The sequence below is a fragment of the Betta splendens genome, chromosome 13 (assembly GCF_900634795.4).
Source record: "Betta splendens chromosome 13, fBetSpl5.4, whole genome shotgun sequence".
Classification (NCBI taxonomy): Eukaryota; Metazoa; Chordata; class Actinopteri; order Anabantiformes; family Osphronemidae; genus Betta; species Betta splendens.
Window position 1 is genome coordinate 1,855,574 of NC_040893.2, and position 18,982 is coordinate 1,874,555.

At 43.1% G+C, this 18,982-nt stretch overlaps 1 long non-coding RNA gene across 1 annotated transcript; it reads left to right on the forward strand.

Moving 5' to 3' along the window:
* Nucleotides 1-13,624: 13,624 nt before the first annotated feature.
* Nucleotides 13,625-18,462, forward strand: LOC121202678 (uncharacterized). The gene is made up of 8 exons (XR_005898502.2): nucleotides 13,625-15,264; nucleotides 15,482-15,558; nucleotides 15,649-15,823; nucleotides 15,910-16,158; nucleotides 16,239-16,410; nucleotides 16,527-16,637; nucleotides 16,809-16,984; nucleotides 17,119-18,462. It is a non-coding gene; the product is annotated as an uncharacterized LOC121202678 (long non-coding RNA).
* The last annotated feature ends 520 nt before the right edge of the window (nucleotides 18,463-18,982 follow it).

The following is an 18,982-nucleotide window of genomic DNA, read 5'->3' on the forward strand; positions in this document are numbered from 1 at the left end:
CTGGTTCCGCCCCCTCTCAGTTTGACCATTGCTCAGGCAGATACAGAGGAAACCAGGAAGCACTATCTGTAGTTTTTGAGCCCACAGCAAACCATCTGCCAAGGCATCTTACCGGAGAATTAAATGCTAATTTCTCAGCATAGAAATTATGGAGCAAGCAAAGTTGGGATAATGTCAATAGGGCTTGATAATACTTTCATATGGGAAATGATATCAGATGACTTTGTCAAAGTAACAGTAACAGGTAGGAATTATGGAATTAAGGAATTATGATATGGAGAGACAACCTCCAAGGATGTAAGATCCTGATTAACATTGTATCTAATTTGTGTACCCTACCCCTCTACCCTATAATAATAGTAATATATAGTAATATATCAACAACATCTATAGAAGCTGTAAGGGACAAATTGCTCCTTTCTTATCCATATGTCATGACACCAGACTCAAGCACCGTGTTTCATGCCAATTCCTGTCTTTTTTGTTGCTATTTCCTGTTTTGCTCTGTCTTGTTTAGTTTCTGCTTGATATTGCCGGTCACATTATTCCCCAGTCAATCCAAGCTGCTGCCCAGCCAAGCTCCACTGCTACCTAGCCAGGCTTCGTTTCCAACACGTTTCCTGGTGGTCCGGGGAAGCCACGCCAACCTCGGTTCCTGGTGGTCTGGAGATGACCACACCTGCTCTGGTCCCTGTACCCTCTGCTCTCATGTGTTTTCCCCCAGTCCCCCGGACGACCACATCTGCCTCGGTCCTGGGTGGTCCAAAGCGGACCACATCTTCCTCAGTTCCTGGTGGACCAGAGAGGACCGCGTCTGCTTCAGTTCCTGATTTGCTCAGGAAGGGCATCCAGTGTAAAAACTTGCCAAATCAACCATGCTAATCATTTGCTGTGGCGACCCCTAACAGGATAAAGCCAAAAGAGGTAACCATAGTTACAGTATGTCTGGTTGGGAGTTGCATTACAATGGAGGCTTCTGTTTATTATATTCAAATGAATGATGCATGAGAAAACCATGCTGTACTGTCTTTTATAACCTTTATTAGTTTTGGATAGGCAAGATTAAAGGCAAGGGGTCTCCAACCTTTGTTGGACCAGTCTGGTAAATTCTGATTTTGAATTTAAAATAATGTAGAACAAGAAAACATTTGTTTTTGATTGTCTTTTTGTTGGAAAAATACTGCATTTAATCATTGAAACAAATTTTGCTGAAGCCTCTTTAGCTGTGCTATAGCTATGAAGTTTCCTCCCTTCTGCTCTGCAAGAAATAGGAAGTACCGGTGTGTAGCATCCTTATCTGATGAGCCCAATGCTTGCTTTGTGCAAAAGATTTCCTACGTACTGTGTGACTATGCACCTCCAAGAATGCAATACATGTTATGAGCTGAATCCTTGTCTTCTCTTCAGTGAGAGGAAGTTGCTTTTGCTGTAAACTGCTCACTCCTTGCAAGTAAAATCCCGAAGAAGGTCTCAACTGATTGTGTCTGCTTTATTTAGGAATTACAAAGGGAACTAACAATTTCCCTAAGATTTTTGTTTTTATGATTTCAGTTGTCAGGTTTAATGATTTAAATTTAGTTTTAAGTCAATGATTAATTGTTGCTTTGACTTAAGGTATTAAAGGAAAACTTTACCAATTTTCAATGGGGGTTGACCAAAATGACTTTGGGTGATATATACTCAGAATTTCTATGCAAATTATGAATTATTTCTCCGCTAAGACGCCTCGGCAGATGGTTTGCCGTGAGCTAAAAAACTACAACTAGTGCTTCCTGGTTTTCTCTAACAGTCCCAGCATTTGTCAGACTGAGAGGGGGCGGAGCCAGGCTGAGAGGGGCGGAGCCATTGTTGCAGCCCAGATGAGTTCTGCAAAGTGGACAAAGCTGTCACAGCTGAAAGGCGCCCCCAATGACTTTACAGCGAGGCAGCCGACAGCAAGGAGATCTGACCGCGGGGCATCTTACACGAGCTGTGTGCAGAGGAGCTGGCTCACACAAACTGTGGCCTGTTTGTGAGACAGTCCATAATCCTATTCTGCCATGTGGGGGTCTATACCAGCCTCCTTCAGTTTGTGTTTTAGAAGCACCAGCTAGATGGTGTTGAAAGCACTGGAGAACTGCAGCAGGTCTAGGTAGGTTCCCACCGCAGATCGGGGGTGACACAGAACCAGTCTTTCCAGTGTCTTCATCAAATAGGATGTGAGAGCCACTGGTCTGAAGCAGCTGAGGTCCCTAGCATGTGGTGTCTTGGGTACTGATACCAAGCAGGAGGTCTTTCAGAGCTGTGGTACCACACTCACCTTGAGGCTCAGATTGAAGACATCCTCCATAAGTTCCCCTCGAACAGGATTTTAGGAATATGGAGCTGTTGTCATCTGGTCCGGGTGTGGCCCTCCATCTGACAGAGTGGATTATGGAGTACCTCACAGACAGGACAGTTTGTGAGAGCCAGGGACTGTGTGTCTTACACTCTGACCTGCAGTGTGGGGGCCCCACCGGGGACTGTACTGGCCCCCTTCCTCTTCACCCTATATATGTCAGACTTCAGATACAACAAGGACAGCTGTGTTCTGCGGAAGTTCTCTGACAACTCTGCGATTGTCGGACTGATCACTGATGACGATGATGTAGAGTACAGAGGGTTTATTCAGGACTTTTTGAACTGGTGTCAGCGCAAGTACCTCCTGATCAACGCAGGGAAAATGAAGGAGATGGTGGTGGATCTTGGCCAACAGCAGTCTGCTGTCACCCCACCGATCCACATCCAGGGAATGGGCATTGAGAAAGTGGGCTCTTACAAGTACCTGGGTGTGCATCTGAACAATAAACTTGACTGGACTTATAACACAGATGCACTGTACAGGGAAGGTCAGAGCAGGCTCTACCTGCTGAGGAGACTGTGGTGTGGTTTGCTGCAGCAGCATCACAGTGAGGGACAGGAAGAGACTGGACAGGGTCATTAAAGCATCCAGCTCTGTCCTGGGTGCACTCTGGACACAGTGCAGGGAGTGGTTGAGAGAAGGATCCTGGCTAAACTGACATCAATTATGGACCATGACTCTCACACACTGGAGAACTCACTGTCTGCTCTGGAGAGCAGCTTTAGTGACAGACTGATTCCTCCTCATGCTTGTTTGTTTGCTGGCCCGAGTCGCTGAGTCATGTGAGATCTCAAAGCAAGAGGGAGGGGAGGGCTGTTAGCATGTGTTGCTCTGGCATGCCGACACAGGCACGCCACTTACACACAGGCACTTACTTAGAGATGATGACAGGCAAGATAGTTAGGGTCTCGTGCAGTGCATACGGGAGTATAAACTCAACCTAAGTATCAATATTTTTGTCAGGGTATCGATCGATATTATTACTAGCATCAATATTAGGATCGATCCGCCCACACCTACCTTCCACACCACAACTGATAACTCACCCATTGCATCAGTGGCTATGCAGGAAATTTACTCTGTACAATATTTGTGCAAACTGTGCAATATTATATTATATTTATACAATATACAATAACCCTAGACTCCATACTCACTCTGTATACTGTCGTAATGTGCCAACTCAACTTAATCCAGATTCTGTTGCTGTACTTTTCTTTTATTGTACCTGTGCTGTTTGTGAGACAAAATTTCCTGTAGGACTATTCACTATTGGTTAGTAGTTTTCCAGGATTTTTTAAAAATTCAACACATAGATATAAGAAGTACTGGTTCACGAAATTAATTATGCATTAACATCACTGTGTTCAACGAGCAAAATCAATGCAATGCATGAACTCAAAATTTACATACATACATTGTCAAAATTTGAAGTTTTGTAATACTACCACACTAAAATGGTTTTAATTTTTTGCGTTATGTATTCCAATAATCCATCCATTTTCTACCACTAAATCCCGTACGTGGGGTCGCAGGGAGCCTGGAGCCTACCTCAGCTAGCTATGGGCGAGAGGCGGGGTTCTGAAGTCATGTTTGCCTGTTTTTGCTCTTGTCACAACATTAGATGAACGGTGCAACTTTGCAAACAAACACGAGCAGATCATCGAACCAATCAGCAGCGCTGACAGAGGGGAGCAGCCAATCAGCTATGCGTGAAAACTAGTTTCTGGTGATGTGCGCATCAATCAAAATGAAATCAAAACATGTTTAACAGCAGTGTCCAAACTATCATATATTGGTGCTACAATGTCATAGATTGTAGATCATCTGCAGCCAATGATCGCTGGATAGCTGGAGCATCAGCATCACAATGAGGGACAGGAAGGGACTGGACAGGGTCATCAAGAAGTCCAGTCACCCACTGTCTGGTCTGGAGAGCACCTTCAGTAGCAGAGTGATCCATCATTTCGGTGTGAAGGAGACATTTTTAAATAGTATGTAAATACTATGTATGAAGTATTTGTTTTTAATATATATAGGAATAAAATGCCTTTACTAGTCCCACAGTGGAGAAATTGCTTCTTACAACAGCTCAGTATTAGGAATAAATGGACAGTAGCGGACCTCCTCTGGGCGGACACGGGAACAAGAACGGCCTCCTCTGGGCCGACACGGACAATAATGGCCTCTTCTGGTTTAACAGGGGCCAGACATGGCTAAAGTGTTACATGTGTTGACTGGGATGGGGCTGGAGGCTGGATCTAGAGCTGCTGCTTGAGCGAGATGTGGCTAAGCTGTAGTTTGAAAACGAAGTTTGTCAAGACAGGGCTGGAGCTTGGCATGACAGGGCTGGAACTAGGTGGGATACAGGGCAGGTGTTTGAGCAGGCTGTGGTCTCTTTTGGGCCAACACGGGCAGGAATGGCCTCCTCTGGGCCAACACTGGCAAGAATGGCCTCTTCCTGGCCAACATGAGAAAGAACAGCCTCCTCTGGGCCGACACGGGAACAGGGACGGCCTCCTCTGGGCCGACAAGGGCAAGAACAGTTGCTTCTGGGCCAACAGGGGCCAGACATGGCTGAAGCGTTACATGCGTTGACTGGTTGACTGTCCCCGTGGACAGAGCTAGAGATGGACCTTTAGCAAGACGTGGGCGAGCTGGAGTTTGAACATGGGTTTCCTTCAACAGGACTGGAGCTTGTGAAGACAGGGCTGGAGCTTGGCATGGCAGGGCTGGAGCTAGGTAGTTGTCATGCGACTGGTGCAGCCGTGGTCAGGCGTGATCGGGGTTGCAGGCAGAGACATGGGAGTGGATGCAGGCAGCGGTGATGTGACGGGGACAGGCAGCGGTGCTGGGACAGGTTGCAGTGCTGGGACAGGTTGCACATCAGTATTGTCTATTGTATTTGCCTCACAAATTCCAGGAATCCTCCAGAGAAGTGCCACCACCTCCCCACAGGCATCTGTCCGGACCTGTGGACATCCAGGAGCTCCAGAAGAAACATGACTGGGGGTGAGCAATGGAGACGAAGCCACTCCATAGTGTTGTCGGAAAGAACCAGGACAGAGGTGGGGGTGCGGTGTCAGGAGAACAGAGGGAAGCATGAGGCTTGATCACTGAAGAGTCAGCCGTAGTACATGGCTCAGAAAAAAATAAGTCTGTATCTCTAAGATTGTGTTTAGTACCCCGTCGGCGTTGACCTTAGCGCCGAAGACAGGGGAACGGTTTAATCCTTCCAAGAGTTGAAGCAGAACCAGGAGCAGAAACCAAGGCACGGACTGGATCCACACAGGGAACAGGAACTAAGGAGCAAAGCAGATCTGGGGCAAAGACTTGGCGGGTGGCGTAAGACAAACCTGGTGAACCGAGTGGAGAACCAGGGACTGAAGCTTGAACCGGAAGAGGATGGGGGACCACCTTCTTGGCGGACGCAGACCACTGCGTGAGATCCAGCTCCTCGCATACCACACTCAAATGAACCAGTAGTCTCCATCAAGACTACAGCTTAAGCATGTCTATTAGGATATTCACAGAGTCCAACCAAGCCTCGGGGGTTGGCGCCTCCGTGACGGTTCTTAGGCGTCCTCAGTAGCACTGGCGGAACTTCTCGGTGAAATCCACCCAAGCAAAATCCATAGAACCAAAAGAAATGTCTCCACCAGGTACAAAAGAAAATAATCAAGAACAAAAAATCACCAACTTGGAAGAGCTGGCTGGGTCCAAGATTGGCCAGATTGTTCTGTCAGGAATGCGGTGTGGTGTAGGACCCAAATGCACAGCATAGCAGACAACACTTCAAGTGAGGAACTTTTAATACGTCTCGTGGTCAGGCAGGCGAAGGTCGGTACAGAGTAGCAGGATGAAGGCAACGGTACAGACAGGGATCAGGCAATGGCAGTAAGTCTCCAGGCAAGGTTCAATCCACCAGGCAGAGTCCAAAACAGTACAGACAGGGAGCAAGCAAGGCACGGTCAAAAACAAGATCCAGGGTCGGTACAAAGAGGACTTACTAAGAGGCTACAGCTGGTGAGGCACGTAACAGAACATAAAGTTAGAACACTGATTAGATTTAATACAGCTAAGAACCAGGGTGACTGGCAGAAAGCAGAAACTAAACATGACAAATCAAAGTACATGAAAATAAAACAGGACATGGCAACTGAACAGTCCAGGTTATGACAGTAACTTTCCATTTTACTGTCCATATGGTTGATTATTACTAATTACTGTTACTTTTTTTTTGTTCTGTCCAGCAGTTTAACAAGCAGCATATCTTACGCTGAATGCCATATTGTGATGGACAGCTTTGCTTTAACAAGAGGAGTATATATACAGTATATATACTCTTCTTGATTTATGGTGTATTTAATGGTTTATTTAGTTATCCACAATATGTGTGATGTTGCTGTGTTGGTGGACAGGTTAAGTCGGTTCTCCTTTAGGGTGTGTATGCGGGAGGGGGGGTAAGGGGTGCAACCAGCTGCTGAAATCAAGCAAATCTGTTAAGTAAACAATCGGAGCAAAATAAATAAGAAGCAGGGATGTACCTTAGGCTAACACATTCATAACTAAACAACTGTTGTACTGTGGTTTACCTTGAGATTAATACTAATACCAATAATAGTGTTAAGGTATGTGCACATTAATAAACGTAATGACATAGAACACCACAATTTCCATATTTACATATTATTGATATTGGTAGTGATAAGTATCAGTAATACTTACAGTTGGATTTGGAAAGTGTCCCACTACAAGGTTAGTAAGGCTGTAGCTTAATATTATTCACCCAAAGAGTGAGGCAGACGTTGGTGCATGAACAATGCCACTTGTGGAAGCCAGGGTGATGTGAGGGGCTCGGCCACTACACCCATCCAACAAGCAGAGGAGAGAGTCCTAGCAGCTAGGGAGCCCACACACTTTCAGTTCCAGGAGGGAAGGTGTTGCGACCCAAGCCGCCCACACAGAGCCCCCCAGGCAGAGCTGCAGCAGACAGCACCCGAGGTTAGAGTGGGCCACCGTGGGTCAACGCTGTTCGCCCCATGAGAACCAGGGGCAAACACTCCCCCCGGTGGGAGGGTCGGCCTGAAAGAGTGGAGCCCAAGGACCCACGGTCCGTAGGGAGCATGCCAGGAGATGCCCCCGCGCCCAGAGTGGGGCCCACCCCCAGTCCACCGCCCCTGCACGAGCGGAGCGGGGCCTACCCCATCGGCCCGACCTCATCCCCTGGCACCACACCGGCCTGCAGCACAAGGCCAGCAATTGGTGGGGGTCAGCAGAAAAGAGACCACCCAGGCAGACGATCATCGTACCCCGGGCGGAAAACCGGACCCCCCACACTCCAACCGCACCACACGCATACAAACTCACAAAAACAGACACATACACCCACCCACACGTACAACACACATCATCACATCAACACACACACACCATAAACTCTCTCACAACAAATTAGTCAATCATACATGAACCAATGCACTCTCAGATACATTCTCGCACCCACACCATTTGCTTGATCACATTCGTGGGGAGGATAGGTCTCCGGCCTGCCATCCATGTGGCCCCAGGCAGGGACCGCAGCTCCTCCTGAGCCCCGCCCAACTCCCCCAAGAAGCAGAGGGCAGCAGAAAAGGCACCCCAGAACCCTGCAACCCAGCTTGGACGTGAGTGTCTAGAACTAAAGTGTGTCCCCCGGACAGTGCCCCCCTCACCCTAAATGTCTTTTTGCAGTTAAAACTGGGTGGTGATCTCTCCACCAGGGCCAGTGGGCGAGGCCACAACGGGCCTCAGCCCCAGGCCCCAGTGAAAGTGCCCAACCCCGGCCCTAAATGTATGTGTATGTGGCTAAGTATGAGGAACTTTGGGAGATTGTCAATTCTTCGAGGGGTCCAGCAGACAGAGCCATCAATGTGAAGGCTCCGTCCACTGCCCCCCCCCGGAAGGAGCCCCCAGATCCGGAAGGAGCCCCCAGATAATTACTTCTAAATAATATTATCAATTATATATTACCAATAGCATTACTCACACAGTGGCTTACTAGACAGACAGGCGACCTCTGCATGGTGCACCCCAAATCTCACCAAATGTCAGCTAGTATAGATTCAGAAGCACCCTGGTTCAGGATAACGGAAGGATATACAGAAGACTAACTCTGGAACTTCCATTATTGTGCAAATATTTGTATAGTTTATCTGTCTCTTATGGTCTATTCTTAGTTTGTACTGTATAAAAGCAGTATAGCTGGAACCTTTGGACAATGAGTCTTGTGTTAGCATCTATTTCTCAGATGCGTTAGTGATTCATGTTAATGTTCAAGAGACCTCATTTGGCACCATTCAGTTTACAAGCCAGAAATCCTCAAGTTTCTAAATTAGAATTTCATTCCCCTAGGTACTTTTGTACATATGAGAAAAGTTAGAATGCATTTAATCTGTCCTAATTTCAATTAATTAGCGACAATGGTTGCTCAGGGAGCCCCACAGGGCAAAGGAAAAATGGGCTAAAGGGAAGTGAGTGTCAGAAAAGTGATGGGAAAATGGCATCAATAAACTGTTAGAGACTCATTAGGAAGCTAAATGGCTCTCCAAAAGTCACGACACAGGACCCAGTGTCTAATTACTGGCTACAGTATATATTACAAGTCCCTCCATACATTCCTCTTTCCCCCCATCTTAGCTAAAGTGGAATCGGTCTGTTAATGAATGCACTACAAAGCAAGATTTAAACAGCTATTGTGGTGAAGATGAGTGTGAGCATGAGCAGCTACTGTAAGAGTGAATGTGTAACCTAGTGTGTGTGTGTTTGTGTGTGTTAAATACCGCCTCAGGATTAAAAGACACAAACTTAATTTTAACTCTGATAGAGCCATAGTAAATAATTGTGCACAAATAACTATTGTCATCTTATTTGAGAAAGATGCCACATAGATAAGTCACCCATGGAAAAACAAATTTTACGGATTTTACTGTGAGACATGTAAACCCTAAAAACAATGGCTTTAACAGCATCTTCCACAGAGCAATGTAAAGTTTTTTGCTCTATGATATAGTAGAGTTTCAATATCAATATAAGGGATAACAATAATGATAATGATTAACAATAATAATGATAATAATCAAAGCAGAGGGTAAACATACAATGTATACCAACAATATTTGTTAATAGTGAGCACATAAAAACTATAAATAAATACATACATAGATTTTACGCCAGTTGCCAACATGTGGTTTATTTTGTGATTACTCTCAGTTTCGCTGGACAAAGCTTGTTTAGCAGAGGTAAAATCCATAGCGTTTCTGCCTTTTATTACAGCACCTCACTTCATTGTTTTAAATTAATGGGGTAGCTTTCCTCCACGGTTACGTATTCATATGTGGTTTTTTAATGTTATATTCATATATTCATTGTATTCAAATGTAAATACCTACTGCACACCTAGACTGCAGCAGCAAACTGAGAGATTCCTTTACAAGCCGCAGCAGAAAACCTTGGTTGGATTCTTCTCAGTAAAACAATCCTGTAACGCAGACTATGCACACTAAACGTCTGGCAAAACAACGGATAAAGCATCACAGACAGTCTCCGACACACTCATAGCTCCACCTGAGAAGAACGGTTCAACTAACGTGAAGTTTGGTGAGTAAGAACATGCTGCATTTTTCCACTGTCTTAATAGTGTAGACTTTTTGTCAGCTTACTAACTCTTTTAAGTTAACTACCAGACAATTAACTGACCTTTCAGTCACATGTTAGCTAACTTAGCAACATGTCTTGGGTTCATGAGACGTTTGTTAGAGGAAAGCCTTTTAACTACATGTAGCCATGTAAACTAATTGACCAACAATATCACTTTGTGAGGTTTAATGTCTGTAAGGACAAATAACCTTTATTTTCATATACTTTTTCTGTGTTCATTGTATTTTGCTGTTATTCCCGTTCCTTTTCATCTCTCATGCATTTCTTAGGCAAAAAATGTTCTGTTATGTATTTCAGAAGACTGAGCTAACAGACACAAATGCCTGGGAGAAGACTTCCAGTCATCTTGAGGGATGATCGTTCCACATTCTTGAAGACCTGCACTGTAAGTCTTCAAAGTTAGGGCTTGCATATTTTGTAATGGTATGTTAGTCTTATTGCTTTATGAAATAACGTTTTTTTTTCTTGGGGTTACAACCAGTAGACTACACTTTTTAACAGTTTTATATTTTATGATGTAAATGACAAGGACTCGTACAGTGAAACACCAGAGGAAATCCAGTGTGGTGAGGGAGTAACTGGCCAATCTGCCTCTGATTTTCTGTCTTTGGACTGGTCAACGCGTTGACTACCCTAAATACATGAAAAACACTTTTACCTTTGTTCAGCAGCTGTTGTGATGCTCAAGCTGGGTGGAAGTGAGCGTTCTCCTAAAATTCAAACACTGAAAAATCAACCCACGGCTAGTTCTGATATTTCACCTCTTAGTTTGTGATGTTACACTGTTTGGTACTATATAGATACAGTAGTATATTGTATGGCATGGTTACAGTACAGTTACAGTCTGCATTACAATGGGGGCTTCTGTTTATTATACTCAAATGAACGATGCATGGAAAATCATGTCTTTTGGTTAAGCAAGATTAAAGGCAGACTCGGAGACCGTTCCCCAGTTGTCGTCACATTGGTAGAAAGTTCTCCCTGCAAATCCTGAACCACCACCCCCACAATGATCCCGAAAAGGTATGCGCTTCCGGACAGAGGTCTGGTGAGCAGCTTCGCTTGAAAAACGCCCAGAAAACACAGCGTTTGCTGATGGGGAGTGACAAACACATATTGACAGGGGGCAGTGTGGACTAAAGGGTTTTATGAAATTAAAATTTACAGAGACCTTACTGAGACATTGAAGTCCAATATTCTTTAGAGTGAAAAGCTGTATGATCAGGGAGCTTTAAGATAATAAGTGAAGCCATTGAATTATTACAGATGCAGCAGCTATTTTTTGCTGATTACAGTCTACTTGCAGGCGCTGACCCTCCTAGGTGTAGGTGTTAAACATGCTATTGTGGCCACCCCCATTTTAAGCACACATAATGCGATTCCAGGGTAAAACCAAAAGGTGGAGCTTTGATCCGAGAAGCTTAGTGTCTGACCTGTGTAATCAGGGTACAAGTACTAAGTATAGAAGCAGCATTTTACAGCAACTAAAAAGCTGAGAAAATGCAAGTTTGTACAATTTGAATTCATGTTAGAGTTGAGTATTGTACTTACTTTATTTATTATAGACAAGCATAAGAACAGCAGCTCACGCTGCCACAGCTGCCAAACCTCTGGAAGTTTATCACTTACTGGGTATGTTGGGTTGAATTGGACTTTACAAATGTACCTAAAGAAATCCCAAATTTGGTCATATCCACTTGGATGTAGTGTGTGTCAGCCTGCATGCTTCAGGAGCTGTTTTCAATTAAAAAAAAACATTTGACTGTTATAAGCAAGCTTAGATAAGCATAACAATAGAAGCCTCCTTTCAGACAGAATGGTCAGTATACAAACCTGGTCAGACTGGTTTTTCGGGTGCAGTGTTACTGTTACCTGATTTGATTTTGATTTAAAAACGAAATACATTTTGATTCAAGGGATATATTTGTGATACATGACCTAAATGAAATGGCAACTCATTAATGAACTAATTTGTATATAATATTTAACCAAAACAACAATTTATCATTTATAATCATTATTCAAGTAATATTACATGCTTTATATATTCCAGACGAGCATTATTCTTTGCCATGCCTAACCTAATGTAAAGTCAAAATAAGAACTTGTTAATCTTCTATAAATAGTATTTATCAATCATCAAACATATGCATAGTGTTGAATATTAGGGTCAGAGTTTTTTAGGTTGCTGTAAAATAAGTGTCAAAGGCAGGACTCAAGCCTAGATCTGAGTTTAAGCCTTGTCAAACGCTTTACCATTCATTTGTGTATCACACAGGTGTTAATGGTGCTCACCCCCTTTGAGGCATCTTCCTAAACTACCTTCCCTGTTCTTTCTTCTGTGAGCTGCTTAACAAGAACATTTCACCAATGCAGAATTAGTAAATACTATTATATAATAAACCAAGTTTATCAGAATAGGTACAAAAACTATAGCTGTTTGTATTTTACTTTAAACAGACTGACATAAAATAAACATTAAATCAATGTTTTATAAATTAAACAAAACTATCAGTAAATTAACGTTAAAGTTCAGCGTTGTTTTAATCACATAAAATAGATCATGGTTAAACTGTAACTCAATCATTGATTAAGTATTGAAGAATCAACTAAAGTGACAATGGTTGCTTTATGTGCAGCAAGAGTCTGTTCAGACTTTAAAGCAAAAAGTCATAGCAGTTTTGAATAAAACGCCCTTTACTCAAACATTAATAAACCACATGGATATTTTATTTATGAGAATAATAATTTTACTACTTACTACTGTAATTATATTGATTAGCACTAAATTTACTTGACCATTTTTTAACCAGCCAGAAAAACCTAACAACTGACAAAGTCCAGAAGCTTCTTCAGTCTGAGGAAAATAGTGATGTGTCGTTCGTGAACGATTCATTCAATATGAACTAATCTTTTATATGACTCGGAAGGAACAAGTCCTCTCAGTGAAAGTTCAGTTCCATGCAGTACCTTCTCTCACCACATGGCAGCAGCTGCTTAAAGGGGTCATAACATGCAAAATCCACTTTTTTGACATTTTGGTTCCTATGACTCTATGGGTCACATATACACACACTGAGCACGGTAGAAATGCATTTCCTCCTTTTTTCACATTTTAAAAACGTAAATTTTCTCATCCAATGAAAACGGACCACGACCTACTCTGAAACCGTGTCCCAGGTTTCGTCACAGTGGTAGGAAGTTCTCCTTGCAAATCCTGAACCACCACCCCCACAATGATCCCGGACCAAAACTGGACTTCCGCCATTTCCCCCCTCTCACTCACCGCGAACAGACGAACAGACGAACAGACGAACAGACGAACAGACGAACTTGGCAGCACGCATGTCCTCTCACAGAAGTTGTTCAGTTCTTGGGTGTTCTAACCAACACCAAAGTCTATTCACTTTACCCAGGGACCAACAAGTGAAGACTTTGTGGGTCACTTTTATTTTTAACGGACCGGTGCCAGAAACACTGCCTCAGTATTTATATGTATGTGCATTTCATTTTACCTCGGACTGCTTCGAAAACGAGGTTGCATACAATGCAGGGTTTGTTTCGCGGCTCCTGTTGATAAAGGGATCTATTCCAACAATCCGTAATCCCCTTGCTGAAGTAAGTACATGTTTGATACTTAAGATGTTTTAAAATGTTTGTCTGTTTAAAATGTAGTAACCCACGTGTGAGGCAAGCTAATAGCTAGCTATCTATGGTAATGGCTACAGCCAGTCCACCGAGCCTTTGTCCCCTTCAAATGTGCTTATGTGGGCTCCTGCAGCCACACACCTGTGTGGGGAAAAGCTAATGACTATCGGCTTTCAAGCGGCTACAGGCAGGGAACGGTGTGTCGAGCTTTTGTTTTTTGCTTGCAATCACGCACACCTGGGGGGAAGGTAAAGGCTATACCCAGTCTGTCCAGGCAGTCTGGGTCTCTCCAGCTGGAATCGTAGGCACGTAGCTTTGCTCCTGTATTTTCTATAGCTGTTAGTGTGCCATTACCTCGCTATTATCAGCTAAACAGACGACTAATCGTGCCACTGCCGTGTTGCAGTTACTGCTAATTACTACAGCCACACAGAGAGGTAAGCGGCAATGACGCACACGATTCCACATGTGCTACCGTGGTCCGCTGCAACCACACACACCTGGGGGTGAGCTAGTAGCTAGTGCCCTGCTAACGGCTGAGCGCGGTAGAGCGGGCTTTTGTCTGGTTGAAATGTCACAGTAACCATTCAATTTAGTTACTTTGTGTTTCAATGTGTTTTGCTTGTCCGGTCAGTTACTGTGTAAGATGTGAGGGAGCAATAAATATAACGGTGTTTTTCTACAGGCGGACACATCACAGGTACGCAAACGCAAGGCGGTGGGCTGTCAAACCCAGACAGCACTGCGGGCTGTTGGGACACAGCTGTCTCGCAGAACATTAGAAGCTCACCACAGGAGTAAAGGGATGTACAGTATGATGATTGTTTTTATATTTTGATTGTTACAACAGTATGGCACTATTCAGTATTCTGTATACTATTCTAGATTTGATTTAGAAGATTTTTTTCTTTGCTAGGTCAACAGGCTACAGTTGAAAGCAGAGACTTTGGTGTCAGCACAGTTGGTGCTTTTCAATTACCTGTCCTGTCATCCACACCTATTAAAAGACCATCTCAGCGAGCACGTTTGGAGCTGGAGGAGGATGATGATCCTTTAGATGGATCCTCAGTCACTGAGCCTTCCCTTCAGCATGATGAAACCTATGAACCTGGAGATACTACAACATCCAGATCTGAAATTGTTCAAAAGTTCATCTGAATAACTGGCTGTTGATTATTATAACTGTTGTACACATATATTAGGGATATATGGATCATATATTATGTCAATGTGATCCATCTGCTCTTGTTTTTCAGTGCTGTACAAGGTACCTCACTCCACAACCAGGCAAAATACATTGTTTATGAGTCTTGTCTAATGGAACTGTTTGAGTATTGTCCTTTATGCAAACGGAGGTGTGAGGTCAAGACAAGGAGGTTGGTCACCTTCCTGGCTGTGGAACAGCTCTGCACACACTGTCTTTTTTTTTTTTTTAAAGATGGAATAGCTAACCTTTAGTTGGTAGTACCCCAGCAGGCAACATTCATCTGTCTGCTGCAATTTACATCAGTGGCGCTTCGTATTTCAAATTTAAAAACGTGAGTAATTTCTATGTATTTCTTTTCAACAACTAAACCCAACTTTTCATATTTATTGTACAAGTCATTGTGGTTTGTGCTATTTTGACAAGAAGTACCACAACTTTAACAATAACCACATTTTAATCCTGAAAAAAATCAGTTTTTAACATAGGTGTCTGTGTAATAGATATACCAAGTCCGTGAGAGAAAAAAGCATTTCCTTTTTATGTGCCAGGGCACTCGGCTAAATATGGAAGCTACACCATGGTGGACCTCACGACCAACAAAGTGGTGGATTTGCAGTTGGTTCAGGTCAGTTGGCAGTCAATGTAATAAAGAACTTGTGATTTGTGTCACATGGAACATGTTTACATGTTTTTTTTACCTTCATTTGATATTTAGAGTAATGAGGTCGGTGGAAGCTACAATATGGAGAAAGAGGGATTAAGCTTGGCAAAAATGTCACAGCATGGAGTCAAATTGGATTCAATAGTAACTGATCGCCATCCAGCCATTCAGAAAATTTTGAGAGAGGAGAAGATAATGCAATTCTACGATGTGTGGCACATAGAGAAAGGTAAATGTATTACTCCAGACATATATATTTTTTGTGTCCTTTTGGAATAACTTGTTCTGCCATCACAAATTGCCTTACTTTTACAGGAATCACTAAGAAGTTGGAGAATGCCTCAAAAACTAAAGAATGTAAAAAGCTACAGACGTGGATAAAGGCGATCAGAAATCACATTTATTGGACTGCTGCCACATCATCAACAGGACCAGAGAAAATAGCCAAATGGATGTCTCTCATAAATCACGTCCAGGATGTACATACACATGAGGATCCGATTTTCCCAAATTGCCTTCATCCTGTGAAGCACACGCGAGACAAACATAAATGGCTGTCAAAAGGTAAATAAAAAATAGAACATACAGTACTTTTTTCCTAAAATGTTTGTTTGGTTACAAATGCATTTTTTATGCCGTCGTAGGTTCCCCATCTCTTCAAGAGTTGGAGAAAATTATGACTAATAAAAGAATACTAAAGGACGCAGAGAAGCTGAGCCCCCTTCACCAGTCCTCATCGTTAGAAGCATTCCATAGTGTAATAATTCGATTTGCCCAAAAGAGTGTGGTTTTTTCCTATATTGGAATGCTATGCAGGTATTTGCCAATTTAAAAATCCTCAGTTATTATAATGTGGACACCAAAGCATTGAGTGATATAATGTTGTCCTCATTGACTCTACCTTGCCGCATTGCACTTAAATGAAAATGCAGACCGATCACAGGCTACCTCTGCTGCTGGAGACCTGCTGTACAAGATTTCATTTCCAAAGGCAAAGAGGGGCGAGTGTGTTGATAAACCACTCAAAGCAGCACCAACGTTTTGTAAGTTCACCTCTTTTACGTTGTGTTTGTAGGTGTGTGTATATATAATAGTGTGTATATATAATATTTTACTGTGAACCAATAATAAAAAAAAGTGAATAACAGTCCTCAAAAACAGATACAATATCAATTACTGTAATAGTTTGCCTTCTTTCATATACTTTGGTCTAGATTACGTTGAAAATCTGCTTGACACTATCTTCGAGAAAGTCCTGCTGGACTGGTATGTGGAGGAACTTCGGAACATTCCTGTTCCAGCGCCCCTTTGTGCAGATTTTGAGTGGCCTGACAGAAGGGAGGTCATCGATGCGATGGTTTCACGATTCAACAACCCATAGCAAAGCTAGGTTGAAAACTTACTTCACACCCTATTACGGCTCTTCCTTTTTTGCCATTTTTTATATAAGCTATAGAAAGTTGTAACCTAAATATGACACGAGACACTTCAGTAATGTACCATTTTGTTTCCTACCTTCTACAGTGATGCCATGAAGCCTTTACCTTCCCCCCAGGTGTGTGTGATTGCAAGCAAGACCTGGAGACTTAATCTGCTAGAGCTTCTGCACAGCTTCAGTGTGATGTGAACAACAAAGAACATGACATCTCCCCAACCATCTGTGGTCTTTCTAGCTTACTTCTACCAGGCTCTACAAACGTTCCTTTCATTAGTCCATCATAATGCTCCCTTCACTCCCCAACTTGGACAATAAACATCGGACTGTTCTGACAGGACTTAGAAAGAGATCACATTTCTACTACATTAGCTTCTCTGCACTGGCTGCCTGTAAAATGTAGGATAGTGATCCTCTCCCCCCTCTCTCTGTCTTCACCTACAGGTATCATTGGACTCAGAGTTTGGTGTCTGTAATGGTAAACTGCTGTAAACCGCTGTGATCCGCTGTAAACTGCGGATCCAACCATCCTGCCTGTGTCCAGTCCCTGGTCCAACCATCCTGCCTGTATCCAGTCCCAGGTCCAACCATCCTGCCTGTGTCTAGTCCCTGGTCCAACCATCCTGCCTGTGTCCAGTCCCTGGTCCAACCATCCTGCGCTCTGTTGTTGCTGTGCTTTTCTCCCTCTCTATCCCCTCACCCCAACCGGTCGAGGCAGATGGCTGCCCACATCCAGCCTGGTTCTGCTGGAGGTTTCTTCCTCGTTACGGAGGAAGTTTTTCCTCTCCACTGTTGCTGTCAAATTAAATGCTTGCTGTATGTGGGATTTGTTGGGTTTAGTTGTGTAAGTTCTTAAACCTTACTTTGTAAAGTGCCTTGAGATAACTTTGTTGTAATTTGGCGCTTTATAAATTGAATTGAACTGTCAAAATAATGTTTGATTAACGATAAAAATTAGCTTGGACTAAGATTGGACTGACTTCAATGAACTCATATAGACATATAGCTTAATAACTTAACTTTTATTGATGAAAACATAATATTTAAACTGCACATTCTGCATGTGAACCAAGCATCACAGGATAACCATAAAGGAAATAAATAGTAAAAATAAAATTCTTGGAAAGAAAAAAAAGCTTTGTCCCTTATGAAAAAGGTACTTCAGAAGTTATTCCACTGGTGGTCTGAATCCAACATAGTTCCCTTGTCCGTCGGGGAACTCGGCTCTGATGCGCAACACCACGCATGTGGGGATGACTACTCTGACTCTTCGTCCCAGAAATCCCAAACACCAACTCACAAAACTTCTGTATGACAGAAACCTGTAACGACTTGACACAAACATACATGTCAGGTTTATCAAAGACTTCTAATCCAGGAAATTGCTATATTTATTAGTTTCATGTTAGTACTTGGCTACTAAACATGCTCTTTCTAATTATAGCAAGAAGTTTTGTAACAAAATTTTTAAAATGTCATATACATTATAAAAGGCTGCAAAAACTGTTAGGTTAATTGGTAATTTAAACCTACGCCCTCTCAAGTAGGTCATGCTTTGATTCATCTGTAATTGTCATGATCTGGGTTTGTGTTTCTAGTTGTTTCCTGTTTTATTTTGGTAGTCTCCTGGTTTCTGTGTCTGCTCAAGCTTCACTTCCGGTTCATGTCCTGTCACAGCTGTCCCTGCTTCACCTGGTCATTACCCACACCTGCACTCTATCAGTATCAAGTCACTGTGTATTTAACCACCACCTGTGTCCTTAGTTCCCCGCCAGATTGTCGAGTTTTCTGAGTTCCTTAGTTCCATACATCGTTTCAGTGCGTCATGTCTAGTTCCCTAGTGTTTTTGATCCTGATTTCTTCTACTTCTACTTCCGCCTCTTGAGGAGTGCAGACGTGTTTTCTCTCTGCTCCCACTCTGCTTTTGCTTGCAGTGTCCTTGTCTTGTCTTTT